At 37.5% G+C, this 16,379-nt stretch overlaps 1 non-coding gene across 1 annotated transcript; it reads right to left on the reverse strand.

Moving 5' to 3' along the window:
• Positions 1–2,132: 2,132 nt before the first annotated feature.
• LOC128289692 (small nucleolar RNA R71) lies at positions 2,133–2,239 on the reverse strand. Its single transcript, XR_008279337.1, has one exon. It is a non-coding gene; the product is annotated as a small nucleolar RNA R71 (small nucleolar RNA).
• Between the last annotated feature and the right edge of the window lie 14,140 nt (positions 2,240–16,379).

Below are 16,379 nucleotides of genomic sequence, written 5' to 3' on the forward strand. Positions count from 1 at the left end.
GAGAGGATTGCAATGCTCCAGATGTTATCACGGGTACATTCTTTATCTATAATGTACCTTATACTGCACTGATAGATATTGATAAACTGAAATTTATACATATTTTTATCCCATACTTAACAATTTATGGATGATTTCTCCTTAGATTTGGTGAATTCGATGCTCCTAATCCTTTAATTTCATGTTTTATACTTAGGAGAGCATAGGAGAGTAAAAAGAGCGAAAAACGGGCCAAAAACAGAGAAAATGGGTCAACATGGGAAATCAACATAGCCTGGACTTCCTCACACGGGTAGTTCACATGCCTGTGTCCATTCAACAGACTCCAACACGGTTTGAAGCAATCAAACACGGGCGTGTCACACGGGCGTGTCCCTGTCAAGCCCAAGTTTAGTCCTATTTAGAAAAGGCCACTCTTGAGGGCTTTTAGGCATTCTAAAGCCTATTTAAACACACTAGAGGAGGATTAGAGGGGACACACGGAGTAGGAGGCAAGGAATTGCTCGAAGAAAGCCGATTGATCCATCTTAGAAGCCGGATTCACCTTCAAGACTGAAGATCTCCCTTCAATTCCCTTCAAGAGTTCTTGGGTTTTCTTTATGTTTTGTTATCATTATTCATTTGAGATGTTTTCTTTCATAAATATGAACTAAACCCCCTAAATACCTAAGGGGAATTAAACCTAAGATGGATCTTGTTACTATTATCTGAATTATATGATAAATATTTGACTTGTTCTTAATTATGAGTTCTTAATTCTTGCTTTAATATCCCAGGATATTGATTCAAGTATTGATGTGCTTATACAGAGGAGCAAAATTCCCTGTCTAAGAGTAGATCTAACATAATTAAGTAGAGTTGATTGCACGCCTAGAGATAGGGTGACATAATTTTTCTGGATTAGGGTGAAACCTAATAAGGGAATCTATAGATCGAGCTAATGCAACACTAGGAATTTTAATTAGAAAGAGATTTCAGTTAATCAACCTAGGGTTAGATGTTGTTAGCCTCGAGAGAGATAATAATATAACTTAGGAATTTCTATGGATGAAGTTAAGTGAATAAATCGTCTGATTCAGAGTCAATAACAAGTGAAGTCTAGGTGGATTTTTCCCTTAGGTATTGTCCAAATCATTCAGTTTTCCGAAAACTCATTTCCCCAATTTACTTTCTGTGCATTCTTAGTTTAGTAATTAGTTTAGATAAAACAAACCCCTTTATTTTTAGGCTAGATAATAAAAAGAAAGCTAATACTAGTACTTTTAGTTCCTTTGGGTTCAACATCCTGGTCTTGCCATAAGCTATACTACTGTTCGATAATGTGTGCTTGCCTTTGTCGTGATAATAGTTAGTTTTCAAGAACGAACATTCATAAATTATAAAACTTATTACAATTCACATTACATCAAGTTTTTGGCACCGTTGCTGGGGAACTAAGATATTAGGAACACTCGATTTTTATTACTTTAGCTGTTTTACTTTTATTGCAACTTAAATTTTTATTTTCTTTTCTAATTTTTCGTTTATCTGCTTTTGGCAGGTTTTTATAGTGTATGACTAGAAGAAACCCGTCAGGACCATTACTTTTTGATAGTGAGATTGATCGCATAGCTTGCAGAAATCGAAGAGAAATAAGGTGAAGCCTATGATATACAGAGGAAGAGCAAGAAGACGATATTTCCACCACAATCGAGAGATGGCTGAAAATTAGGAAAACCCGCTACCTCTTACAGTTGCGGCTGATCCAGTAAATCAGAATCTACTCCACGCACTATGTATGATTATGATAAACCTAATTTAACAGGAACTGAGTCAAGTATAGTTAGGCCTGCTGTCGCTGCAAATTATTTTGAACTGAAACCTAACACAATTCAAATGATCCAACAGTTTGTTCAGTTTGATGATTTCCAAGACGAGGACCAAACGCTCATTTAGCAAATTTCTTAGAGTTTTGCGACACTTTTAATATCAATGGCATTTTTGATGATGCCATTCGCCTTTGGTTGTTTCCCTCTTCATTAAGGAAGAAAGCTAAACAGTGGTTGATCTCGTTACCACGAGGGCCAATCACTATTTAGGAACAAATGACCGAAAAAGTTTTACTTAAATATTTTTCTCCAGCTAAAACGACTAAGTTAAGGAATGATATTTCTTCTTTTGTGCAGATGGATCTAGAGACACTCTATGATGCATAGGAGAGATATAAGGATCTATTGAGAAGGTGCCCTCACCATGGGTTACCTTTATGGTTGCAGGTTCAAACGTTTTACAACGGCGTGAACCCTTCAACAAGGCAACTTATTGACGCAGCTGCTAGTGGGACTATCAATAATAAAACACCTAAAGTGGCTTACGAATTTATTGAAGAGATGTCACTAAATAACTATCAGTGCCAAGTCATGAGAACAAAGCCGAAGAAAGCAGCCGGTGTTTTCAACCTCAATGCGGTTACTATGCTATCTAACCAGATAGAACTCTTAAATAAAAAGATTGACAGTTTGTGTGGTTCTACTTAGGTACATCCAGTGATGAGGTACGATTCAAATGGAGGAGGGGCATACACAGAATATCAACCCTTCAACCCTAGCACCGAGGAGGAATAAGTTCAATATATGAGTAATAATAATTCTAGATCTCAAAATAACCCATATAGTAACACATATAATACAGGTTGGAGGAACCATCCCTACTTCTCGTAGGGTGGTCAAGGGAATCAAAGGCCACAACATCCTCCGGGTTTTCAACAACCACCTTACCAACAGGAAAAGAAGCCGAACCTTGAGGAGATGCTAACAAAGTTTATCTTGGTGTCAGAAACTCGCTTTCAGAACACCGAAACAACACTTAAGAATCAACAAGCATCGATCCAAGGGATCGAAACTTAGATAGGACAGCTCGTAAAACTAATTTCTGAATGACCACAAGGTAACTTGCCAAGTAATACTGAATCTAACCGACGGGAACAACTCAACGCGATTACCACTCAAGGTGAGGAAGGGTTAGTTGAAATTGAACCAGAACCAAGGCAAGGAATGGTGGTAAGTAAAGGTAAAGGTGAGGTAGTCCATAGTGAGCAACAATCGGTAAGTAAAGAGTACAAACCACGGGTGTCATACCCCAATGCGACAAGGAAAGACTGCACAGATGAACAATTCGGTAAATTCCTTAAACTATTAAAGAAATTGCATATTAACTTACCGTTTATCGAAGCTCTTTCGTAGATGCCAAACGCAGTTAAATTTTTAAAGGAGCTTTTAGCAAATAAGCAAAAGTTGGATGAGGCGTCGCATGTGGAGATGAATGCAGTTTGCTCAACCATTCTGCAGAATAAGTTGGACAACAAATTGAAAGATCTAGGGAGTTTTATGATTCCTTGTTTAATTAGTAGCTTAGACGTTAGTAATGCTTTGGTTAATTTAGGGGCCAGTATTAATGTCATGCCCTACAAAATGTTTAAACAACTAGGTCTTGGGAAACCCAAACAAACTAGGATGAGCATTCAGTTAGTAGATAAACAATTAGATTTCCTAGGGGCATTATTGAAGATGTACTCGTTAAAATTGACAAATTTATACTCCCAATCGATTTTGTTATTCTAGATATAGAAGAGGATAGTGACGTGCCTTTAATTTTAGGAAGGCCCTTTTTAGCAACTGCTAGAACTATAATTGATGTTGGTACAGGTGAACTCACACTTCGTGTGGGTGATGAAACAATCACTCTTCAAGCTCGAAATTCTACTAATGCTGATCATGTGGTGCAACCTTCTTTGTAGGAAATACGTTCGAAAATCATACATGAGCCTTGATCAAATAACAACAAAGAACCCATCTATGAAGAACGAAGGCTACAGGTCGAGGAACTAGATGAGTGGTAGACATAGAAATCGAGATCAAACGATAAACCAAAACCACACCATGACGAGCTCAATATTTCACCAAATCAACTTAAGGTTGGAGACAAAGTACTATTAGATGCAGCAAACCCCCGGATTGCCACCTCTGAACCTAACGGAGAAATCCCTCTTACGGTACTTAGTATTTTCCCATACAGCACAGTCGAGGTAATTCATCCAAAATTCAGTACCTTCAAGGTAAATAGTACGCGTCTAAAACCTTATTTTGATAAAATTAATAGCAGGGATGAAGAGTGTAAACTCCTTGCACCACCATGACCACACAACAGAGAGGTAAGTCGAGCTTAGACTATAAAAAAGTGCTTCTCGGGAGGCAACCCGAGCACTAACAGTGTTAACTTCTTTAAATTTTCGTTTTTAACATTTAATTCACTAACTGAGTCACTGAACACAAGTTTTCCAGAACCACACGGCCAGGCACATGAGAGTGCCTTAGGCTGTGCCCATACCACAGAAGGCAACAAGGCCGTGTAAAAATAGGGCAAAATTTTTCCCCAACACGGGAGTCAATAAGTTGCCACGATCGTGTGACATGGCCGTGGGTGAATCTGTCAAAACAGCACGAGCATGTGACACGCCTGTGTTCACTACCCGTGGTCAAGACTGACAAAACAACACGGGCGTGGATAGACATACACGAGCGTGGGAGAAGCAAACGAAGCAGAACATGGCCATGCGACACGGCCGTGCACCTCAACACACCCAAAGAACGCTGGCATGGGCCAAATTTTAGACGCGCCCAAATTTGAAAATCACGATACACATGGGATAAAATAAAGACACACGGGCGTGTCCCACGACCATGTGCCCCAAAATCTATATAAACCCCCACTATTCATCATCCCTTTCCCCAAATATCAAACCCTAGCCGTCAGAATCCTTTCACACACACTCCCTGCTACGCCCGTGCGTCGACCACAGCACCACCCTCTACCAAGCAATTGCCTTTGTTCACTCTTTTCTCTCTATTCTCTTCAATTCTTTTACTAATTTTATGATTTTTTATTATGGTATTTGACTATTTTGCTTAATATTCATAGTTCTATTGATAGTAATGCTTATGCTCTTTGTTAGAAATTTTTTATTTCATTCGATACATTATGCTACATTCATCCATTTTTCTCTTGTTTCCATGGATTTCATGTTTACCCACACCATATTACATATTATTAATCCCACGTGCATTCATTCACTAGGTATTCCATTTAGCACCATTCTCATGTTTTTATTGTTACTAATGACTTGATATATCTTTCCATTAGGATTTAGTTACTTTTCGGTACATCTTCCCTTTTGTCTATGATGCCCATGAAGTATTCTTCCTTAATTTTAACATGCTTACATACCTTTCCATGCTATTCTTGGGGGGTATTTCTATAACTTCGCATTGCCATTGCAAATACCATGTCAAATCCACATGGCAAGAAAATCGCCATCCCTGCCTCGAAGAAGAGGAAAGGAGCAGCACCATTATTGAGTCCTACCGTAAAAATCAGGCATCCATTCCTCCAGTTTCCCTCGGGACCACAGGAGGAACTTTTTCAGATACTATGGGCCCGACCTCTAAGTATAGGCCACTGCATTGGTTGGGCAGCACTTGAACAAATCTAACTGGCTGATGCGATCCGAGCCCTTCTGACGACTGACCCATGGGTCTCTTTTTTTGAGTTCATCGAGCCGATTTACCTCAAGCTCACACTCGAACTCTGCTCGACCTTCCACCTTCAAGTCGTCATAACACAGTTCGATGATCTTGGAATGGTCCAGTTCCATCTCGGTGGCTTAGTCCGCCAGTTGAGCATACCTGAGTTCGGCGTCACTTTGGGGCTCTATATGGAGGAGTTCATAGACAACGATGATTTTGACACCTTCCATTGCCACATCCACTTGTCTCCTTCCAACTGCTGGAGGGCCTTCATTCCTACTTCGTCCACCTACGACCCTAGTTGCTCCAAGGCATCGGCTCTCAACCCATCCCTACGATACCTACATACCATCTTGGCCCACACTCTAACAGGGCGGCCAGAGAGCACTGGCATTGTCAACACTCACAACGCCTACTTTTTATGGAGTATGGCGAATGGGCACGTCTTTGACCTTGCCTATTTTATTGACCTTGCCATTCACCATCAGATGGAGCGGCATAGGAAGGGAGTCATATCCATCGGCCCTTATGTGAATCGCCAGGTGCAGTATTTCGGCCTCCTCAACACGGCAGCACAAGCATCTTCCATCACCCTCATTGGTCAGATGTCCCTACAGGGCATCTCGAGTATGCTACATATGAGGATGATCGAGTGACAATGTGGAGTTGACCCTCCTCAATACAGCCTGGTCCAGTCCGCCATGGAGGAGGACCTAGAGGACATTACTGATGATGTCCCTCCACAGCACGAGGACCCACCATCTCAGCCACCACCCATTCATCGCCCAGTTCATGCGACTGGTTCATACTCTAACATCTCTAAGCGCCTTACTCAATTTGATCAGTAGTGTTTTCGGCTCTTTGATCACATTGATGCTACTCTACATCAGATTTGCCAGCACCTTCACATCTCATCGCCACCACCACCTCGCGAACCATCCGGCGATGACGATGTTTAAAGACTTTTTATTTATTATTTTTATTTTCACTTTTATCTTTACTTATCTTCTTAAAGTAGTTTTTATTTTATTTTCCTTTAATACTATTTCATTTTTAGGTTTTATAATTTTTATTGAACAATTTATAGTTTCGACTATTTCATTACGAGTAATTATGCTTATTTATATTTCCTAAAGAATTCTTGATTTTATCACAGTTATAAAGAGCTCCAAAGCTCACCATCACTTAGGAACTTGAAACTCCACTGGAAAAGGTTCTCCACGGCTACCATGTCCTGCCCGACCACCACGATAACCTCTTCACTAGACACTGTGGTTGTGGAACCCGACCTCTACCACCACTTGATTATCCTCCTCTAATCTTATCATTGCCTTGGTCGATTATTCTCCATACCTCCAATTCAAGGATTTCATTCAACATTCAGGAAGTTTTACTTATCCTCCTCTCTCTTTTGATATTATATTTATATCACTATTATATATCTTTGTACATTGAGGACAATGTACATCTTAAGTGTGGAGGGGGTATTTATATAATTATCAGAAAAATCCCTAAATTTTTGTCTTGTTCTCAAATAATATTCTCATATCATTATTAGAATGAATTTTGATTAATTTATGATTTTTATTGATATGTCTTGAATTAAAACATAGGCATTTATGCATTGATTGTTAGACTTTAAGGAATTAGAGATAGGCATTTATGCATTGATTGTTAGACTTTAAGGAATTAGAGAATCAAAGCATGATAAGTTGATTTTTGAAATTTAAAAATTTTTAGGTTGTTTCCCCAAGTTTAGGTACTATGTTGAGTTGAAATTCACAAGTTTAAACATAAAAAAGCCATAATTTTTGTGAGATCTTGAGCCTTTAGAGCATATATTATTTCTTTCATTCTCACTTTTATTATTGCTTTGAGTGCATCAATATTGATCTGTTATTCTAGAACTTGCTTGATTATACATGTCAAGACCATACCTTTGATTTGATATGTTGAGATGATAAAGGCACCTAGGTTTAACCCACTCACTCCATAAAAGCCTACCTCCATAATTAACCCTTAGTGAACCCCCTTGAGCCTAACAAGCCATTAATTGATTTACCCTCAATATTAACCCATAACCCATTATTGTTGAAATCCCCTAAATTAAGTTGATCCCTATTTTTGTCGAGATTCTATTTGAATAAATTGCTTAGCTATGTTTTATTTTTGATAGCTAGCCTAATGTACTTGACTTGTTCTTAAAAAAAATACATGCATATTAGTAGTAATTCTTTGTCTTTGAGCTTAAATATTTAAATTCCTTATCCCATGAAGAAAAGTTCAATTCTAGGATTTTTTAATTAGAAATGTAATTTATCAAGTTGTAGTATTTTTCTAGTTAGGTAATTTTTCAATTCAATCTCGATTCTAACCTTCTTTTTCAGTTTGTAACCACACCCCCTAACCAAAGCCACGTTACAACCCTTTAAAGACCTTTTGATTGATGTATCATCTCAATATATAGTGGTGGAGATTTGATTTTCACGCAAGCCTATGGTAATAACTTTTCATTTTGACAGTTGAGTGCTAAATTTCTCATCCTTAAACACCTCGAGTGATTTGAGTGAATCTTTAGTGAGGATGTGAAACTCTGTGATATTTTAAATCAAAGGTGATTACTTAAATGAGGAGAGACAACTAGGTTTTCGTGATAAAATGCTCAACTTGGAATGTTTGAAACTTTGATATTCTTCGAGTTGAATTTTTAATGTATGAGTACTTATGAACTATTTTGAGATACTATTGATAGGAATTATAAGTTAAGAAAAATGAATTCTTAATTGTGAGTTGAGGATTTTGCTTGAGGACAAACAAACGCTTAAGTGTGGGGGTATTTTATAAACCAAAATTTATACATATTTTTATCCCATGCTTAGCACATTTATGGATGATTTCTCCATAGATTTGGTGAATTCGATGCTGCAAATCCTTTAATTTCATGTTTTATACTTAGGAGAGTATAGGAGAGTAAAAAAAGCAAAAAATGGGCCAAAAACGGAGAAAATGGGTCAACATGGGAAATCAACACAGCCTGGACTTCCTCACACGGGAAGTTCATACGCCCGTGTCCATTCAAAAGACTCAAACACAATTTGAAGCAATCGAACACGGGCGTGTCTCTGTCGAGCCCAAGTTTAGTCCTATTTGGAAAAGGCCACTCTTGAGGGCTTTTAGCCATTCTAAAGCCTATTTAAACACACTAGAGTAGGATTAGAGGGGACACACAGAGTAGGAGGCAAGGAATTACTCGAAAAAAGCCGATTGATCCATCTCAGAAGTCAGATTCACCTTCAGGACTGAAGATCTCCCTTCAATTCCCTTCAAGAGTTCTTGGGTTTTCTTTATGTTTTATTATCATTATTCTTTTGAGATGTTTTCTTTCATAAATATGAACTAAACCCTCTAAATATCTAAGGGGAATGAAACCTAAGACGGATCTTGTTACTATTATCTGAATTATATGATAAATATTTGACTTGTTCTTAATTATGAGTTCTTAATTCTTGCTTTAATATTCCAGGATATTGATTTAAGTATTGATGTGCTTATTTAGACTAGAAAAAGTCCCTATCTAAGAGTAGATCTAACATAATTAAGCGGAGTTGATTGTACGCCTAGATATATGGTGACATAATTTTTCCGGATTAGGGTGAAACCTAATAAGGGAATCCATAGATCGAGTTAATGCAACACTAAGTGTTTTAATTAGAAAGAGATTTCAATTAATCAACCTAGGGTTAGATGTTGTTAGTCTCGAGAGAGATGATAATATAACTCAGGGATTTCTACGGATCAAGTCAAGTGAATAAATCGTCTGATTCAGAATCAATAACAAGTGAAGTCTAGATGGATTTTTCCCTTAGGTATTGTCCAAATCATTCGTTTTCCCAAAGTTATTTCCCAATTTACTTTCATGCATTCTTAGTTTAGTAATTAGTTTAGATAAAACAAACCCCTTTATTTTTAGGCTAGATAATAAAAAGAAAGCTAATACTAGTACTTTTAGTTCCTTTGGGTTCGACATCCCGATCTTGCCATAAGCTATACTACTGTACGATAAGGTGCGCTTGCCTTTGTCGTGATAATAGTTAGTTTTCAAGAATAGACATTCATAAATTATAAAAGTTATCATGATTCTCATTACATCAGATATAGGATCTACTAATTCCTATATAGCTTGTAATGTGTCTAAGACTCTGGGTATCTTAGTGGGGAATACTACGAGTGAGGTTACTGTGTTGAGTCCATTGGGGCAGTCAATAAGGGTACATAAACTGTTCAGAGATGTACCTTTGGAGGTTCTAGGAGTTATCGTTTTGGCGGATTTGATGGAACTTCTTTTTGGAGAAATTGATTTAATTTTGGGAATGCAATAGCTGGTTAAACATCAAGTAAGCTTGGATTGTGCTACTAAACAAATGGTACTGCGAACTACGGAGGATGACGAGATAGTTGTAATTGGAGATCATCGGAACTACTTGACAAATGTGATTTCTGCATTAAAGGTTGAGAAGTTGGTTTGTAAGGGTTGTGAGGCGTACTTGGCCTACATTAGTGTTCCAGATTCTGGGGTTTCTTCTATTAAGGATATCATAATAGTTAAAGACTTTTCGGATGTTTTTCCAGATGATCTGCCTGGGTCATCTCCAAACTGTGAAGTTGAGTTTGGGATTGAGCTCCTGCCTGGTACAGCTCTGATATCCATTGCCCCTTATAGAATGACACTGAAGGAGCTTGTGGAGCTTAAAGCTCAGATTCAAGAGTTGTTAGATCGTGGGTTCATCTGCCCTAGTGTGTCTTCGTAGGGAGCACCAATTTTTTTTGTGAAAAAAAAGGATGGATCCATGCGTATGTTCATCGATTACCAGTAATTGAATAAATTGACTATTAAGAATAAGTACCCCCTACTGAGGACAGATGATCTATTCGACCAATTTCGAGGAGCTTTGATTTCCTCTAAGATTAACCTCCGATCAGGGTACCATCAACTGAGGGTTAAAGAGACTGATGTATATAAGACAGCATTTAAGACTCGTTATGGTCATTACAAGTTCCTGGTGATGCTATTTGGACTGACAAATGCACCAGCAGCTTTTATAGATCCGATGAATCGAGTGTTCCAGCCGTATCTGGATTGGTTGTAGTAGTTTTTTTTATGCAATTCTGGTGTATTCGAGAACTAAAGATGAACATGATGCACATTTCTGAGTTGTTCTATAGATTTTGAGGGAGAAACAACTATTTGCCAAGTTCAGTAAGTATGAGTTCTGGTTGCGAGAGGTAACATTTCTAGGCCATGTGGTCTCTGCTGAAGGGATTATGGTTGATCGTTGAAAGATTGAGGCCGTTTGGATTGGAAGCCACCTAAGACTGTATCTGAGATTCATAGTTTTCTCAGACTGACAGGGTATTATTAGCATTTTGTAGAGGGGTTTTCACTGATTGAAGCACATTTAACTAAGCTGTTACGTAAGGGTGTGCCGTTTAACTGGACTGATGCATAGCAAGAGAGCTTCGAGAAGCTCAAAAAAGTTCTGACTGAAGCCCCTATCTTGATACAGCCAGAGTCTGGGAAAGAGTTCACTGTCTACAATGATGCATCACATGTTGGTTTGGGATGTGTGTTGATGCAAGAGGGTAAGGTGGTGGCATATGCATCTCGTCAACTTAAGACTCATAAGGTGAATTATCCAACGCACGACTTGGAGTTGGCCGTAGTGTAATTCGCACTGAAAATTTGGAGGCACTATTTGTACGATGAGAAGTGTATCATTTACACAGATCACAAGAGCCTCAAGTATCTCTCACTCAGAAAGAGCTAAATCTTAAGCAGCGTAGATGGATTGAGTGCTAAAAGACTATGACTGTACGACCGAATACCATCCTGGGAAGGCCAATGTGGTGGCAGCGCACTGAGTCGTAGAATTATGACTGATTTGAGGGCAATGTTTGCTCGCCTCAGTTTATTTGATGATGGCAGCTTGTTGGCTGAACTCTAAGTTAAGCTGATGTGGATGGATCAGATTAACGGTAAATAGTTGGAGGATGAGTCACTGGGTCTTCGTTTTTGACAGGTTGAGAGTGGGGATACTGCAGATTTTGGGTTGAATAGTGAAAGGGTGCTCTATTTCCGTGGGAGAATTTGTGTACCGAAGAATACTGATTTGAGGCAATCTGTACTGCCCTCTATTTCCGTAGAAGAGTTTGAGTACAGAAGAATTCTGATTTGAGGTAATCTATATTGCGAGAGGTGCATAGTAGTCCTTATGCTATGCATCTGGTGGAAATAATAAGTACCGTGACCTTTGCGAGTTGTATTGGTGGTCGGGTCTAAAACATGAAGTTACCGACTTCGTGGGTAAATGTCTAACTTGCCAGCAGGTTAAGGCTGAATAGTAGTTACCTTCAGGGTTGATTCAGCCAGTTAAAATTCCACTTTGGAAGTGGGAGAGAGTGACTATGGACTTCGTTAGTAGGCTGCCCCTAACACCTTGATAAACCGTAATTTATACATATTTTTACCCCATGCTTAACACATTTTATGGATGATTTTTCCTTAGAATTGGTGAATTCGATGCTCCTAATGCCTTAATTTCATGTTTTATACTTAGGTGAGCATAAGAGAACGAAAGGAACGAGAAATAGGCAAAAACGGAGAAAATAGGCCAAAGTACGAAATTAACACGGCCTGGACTTCCTCACATGGGCAGACCACACGGCCATGTCAATTTGGAAGAATCGAAGCACGACTCACACGGGTAGAATAGATGCCCGTGCTATCCTAACAGGTTCGAGCACGGCTTAAAATAATAACACACGGGCATGTCCCTGCCGAGCCCAAGTTGAGTCCAATTCAGAAAAGGCTAATTTCGAGGGTTCTTAGGCATTCCAAAGCCTATAAATACACCCTAGAGGAGGAAGAGAACAGAGGCACAGAGAGGAAGGAAGGAATTACTCGAAGAAAGCTGATTGATCCATCTCAGAAGCTGGAGTCATCATTAAGACTGAAGATCTCCCCTCAATTTCCCCTCAGGAGTTTTGGGTTTTCTTTATGTTTTGTATTCATTATTATTCTGAGATGTTTTCCTTTTTAGTTATGAACTAAATCCCCTAAATATCTAAGGGGAATGAAACCTAAGACGAATCTTGTTATTATTTTCTGAATCGTATGATAAATATTTAACTTTTCTTAATTATGTGTTCTTAATTCTTGTTTTGATATCCTAGGATACTGATTCAAGATAAGCTCTTATTCAGAGGAGGAATAGACCCTATCTAAGAGTACATTTTTCATAATTAAGCGGAGTTGATTGCGTGCCTAGAGATAGGGTGACAAGATTTTGCTGGATTAAGGTGAAACCTAATAAGGGGATCCATAGATCGAGTTAATGCAACCCTAGGGTGTTAATTAGAGAAAAGTCTCAATTATTCAATCTATGGATTAGATGTTATTAGTCTTGAATAGGGATAATAACATAACTTAGGGATCTCTACAGAACAAGTTAAATGACTAAATCATCCGATGCGGAGTCAGAATAACAAGTGAGGTCTAGGTGGATTCTTCCTTAGGTATTGTCTTAATTCAATCGTTTTTCCAAAAGTAATTCCCCAATTCTATTTTCTGTGAATTCTTAGTTTAGGTAATTAGTTAGTTAAAACAAAACTCTCTTATTCTTAGGCTAGATAATAAAAAGACAGTCATTACTAGTACTTTTAGTTCCTTTGGGTTCGACAATCCGGTCTTGCTAAAACTATAGTACTATTCGATACGTACACTTGCCTACATCGCGATAATAGTTAGTTTCAAGAACGATTAATTATAAATTTATAAAACTTATAACACAAAATCTCGCGATCAAGTTTTTGGCGCCGTTGCCGGGGAACTAAGATATTAGGAACACTCAATTTTTATTACTTTAGCCATTTATTTTTCTTGCAAGTTAATTTTATTTATTATTATCATTTATTTACTTTTTCTTTCTCTTGGCAGGTTTTTATAGTTTATGACTAGGAAGAACCCGTCAGGACCACTACTTTTTGACAAAGAAATCGATCGCACAATTCACAGAAACCAAAGAGAAATAAGGCGAAGCTTAAGATACATAGAGAACGAGCAAGAGGGCGATACTTCAACCACAATCGATGAGATGGCTAAAAACCAAGAAAATCCACTACCTCTTGTGATTACAGCAAATCAAAATCCTGCTCCGCGTACTATGTATGATTATGCTAAACTACTTTAACAGGAACTGAGTCAAGTATACTTAGGCCTGCTATTGCTGCAAATAATTTTGAGCTAAAACCTAACACTATTCAAATGATACAGTAATTTGTGTAGTTTGATAGTTTGCATGATGAGGATCCAAACACTCACTTGCCAAATTTCCTGGAATTTTGCGATACATTTAAAATTAATGGTGTTTCTGACGATGTCATTGGTCTTCGGTTATTCCCTTTTTCATTGAGGAACAAAGCTAAACAGTGGTTGAACTCGTTACCACTAGGGTCAATTACTACTTGGGAACAAATGATCGAAAAAATTTTATTAAAATATTTCCCACAGGCTAAAATAGCCAAATTACGTAATGATATCTCTTCATTTGTGCAGATGGACTTAGAAACTCTTTACGATGCATGGGAACCCCTGGACATGGATTACCTCTATGGTTGCAAGTTCAAACATTCTATAATGGTGTGAACCCCTCGACAAGGCAAATGATTGATGCAGTAGCCAGGGGAACCAACAACAACAAAACACCTGAAGAGGCTTACGAATTTATTAAAGAGATGTCACTGAATAACTATCAGTGGCAAGTCATGAGGACTAAGCCAACTAAAATAGTAGGCGTTTATAACATCGATTCGGTTACTATCCTATGAAACCAGGTAGAACTTCTGAATAAAAAGATTGATGGTTTACTTGGTTCTACTCAGGTACATCCAGTGTAATATCCCGAATTAGGGCCTAATAAGAATAGTGGTTTTGTGACCACAAATCCGAGATATAAATAATTATTTTAAGATTATTTTAAGGTCTATGATATGATTGCATGATTGTGTGAAAATTTCGTGAAGAAATTCTATGCATAAAGTGCTTAATTTTAAGTTAGGGACTAAATTGAATAAGTTGCAAAACTTGCATTCTAGAAGTTTCTAGTATGAAATTGCTTTGAAATATTAATTAAGAGGTCTTAAATAGAAATTTGACCAATTTCTAAGTTTATGGACAAAAATTGGGCATGGATGGAATTTTTGGAAAGTTTAGTAAAAAGGGCATTTTGGTCATTTAGGGGTAAAATGAATTAAAATACAAAATTAAAAGCCAATTTTGTTCATCTTCTTCACCATGGACGTGTATAGCAAGGGAGACTCCATGGCTAGGGTTTCCAAGCTTCCAAGCTCAATTGTAAGTCCGTTCCAGCCTCGTTTTTAATGATTTTTATGTTTTTAGAGTCCCGATAACTTGATTTAGCTTATGCTAGCAATAATTCAACCTAGGGTTCATAATTGAAAAAATACCCATAGGTGAAATTTGTGTATTTTGGTGTTTTATGATAGAATATGAGGTTTTAAATTATGTTAGAGAACTTGTGCTACTCGGTTTTAAGTGAAAACGAGTAAAAGGGCTTAATCGGTAAAAATACCTAATAGTCATAAGTACATGTTAGAGTGAGAATTTGATGTTTCCATAGAAGGGAAAAATGATTAGAATGTCATAAAACATAGGAAAATAGGATGAAGTTTAATTTCCGAACCTTGGGGAAAAAGTGCAAATATGCAAAAGTTTAGGGGTCAAAATGAAAATGTGTAAAAATATGATTTTTCGACCTGTATGAATAGTGTGACTAATTATTAGGCTAAATGTGATATTATAGATGAAGGAAATCGAGATTCGGGCTTAAATCGGGAAAACACAAGGTTATGGACTAAAATGGTAAATTGTCGTTTCTGGATCGAGCTAAGTTCGTATGATAATAATAATGCAATGTTATGTTTTAATTATATTTCTTACTATTATTGCATATATTGTATGATTTAATATATTGGAAAAGTTGATGGAATGGTGTTTGTGATGTGGAAATATGACATGAAAGAATGTTACATGAAATGCAAGAAAATGATGATACAGGACAAGTGATATATGAAATATGTGATATATGTTATGTAAATTCTTAAAAGCTGATTTGATATTTGAGTTGTGTCTTATTATACTATGAATGGACAATTGGTACTACGAATAGTGAGATCGACACTTTGAGTAAGTTCGTACATAAATAATCTATCGATTCTTTTTATGTTATTATATTTTGATATCATATGAAATTTGGCTGCCTATCAAATGGTTATTTGATGTAAGTTATGAATTTAAATTGATTACAGACATTTTAGTAAAATTTTGAAAAGTGAGGAATTTCCCGGTTGAACCTTTGGAATAGAAACGATACAAATGAACTATTGTGAGGTCACGTGTGTAGTACTAAGTGCAGGCTACTACGTGTACCGGATAATTGGTCGCATGTGTAGTGCTAAATGCAGGCTACTATGCATACCCGAAAACTGTGATCACGTGTGTAGTACTAAGTGCAGGCTACTACGTGTACCAGATTATTGGTCGCATGTTTAGCACTAAGTGCAGGCTACTATGCGTACCAGATAGCTTCGGCTACAAGTGTGGAAATGGGAAAATGTGCAGGCAATTGTGTATCTGTTATTATTCCGATGAGTTCAATGGAAAATCGATTAAATGAAAATACATGTGAAAGTGATTATGTGATGAACAAGTGCAAGTATATGTTTATTTGAATTTATGAGCAA

Source organism: Gossypium arboreum, chromosome 2 (genome assembly GCF_025698485.1).
Source record: "Gossypium arboreum isolate Shixiya-1 chromosome 2, ASM2569848v2, whole genome shotgun sequence".
NCBI classification, from domain to species: domain Eukaryota; kingdom Viridiplantae; phylum Streptophyta; class Magnoliopsida; order Malvales; family Malvaceae; genus Gossypium; species Gossypium arboreum.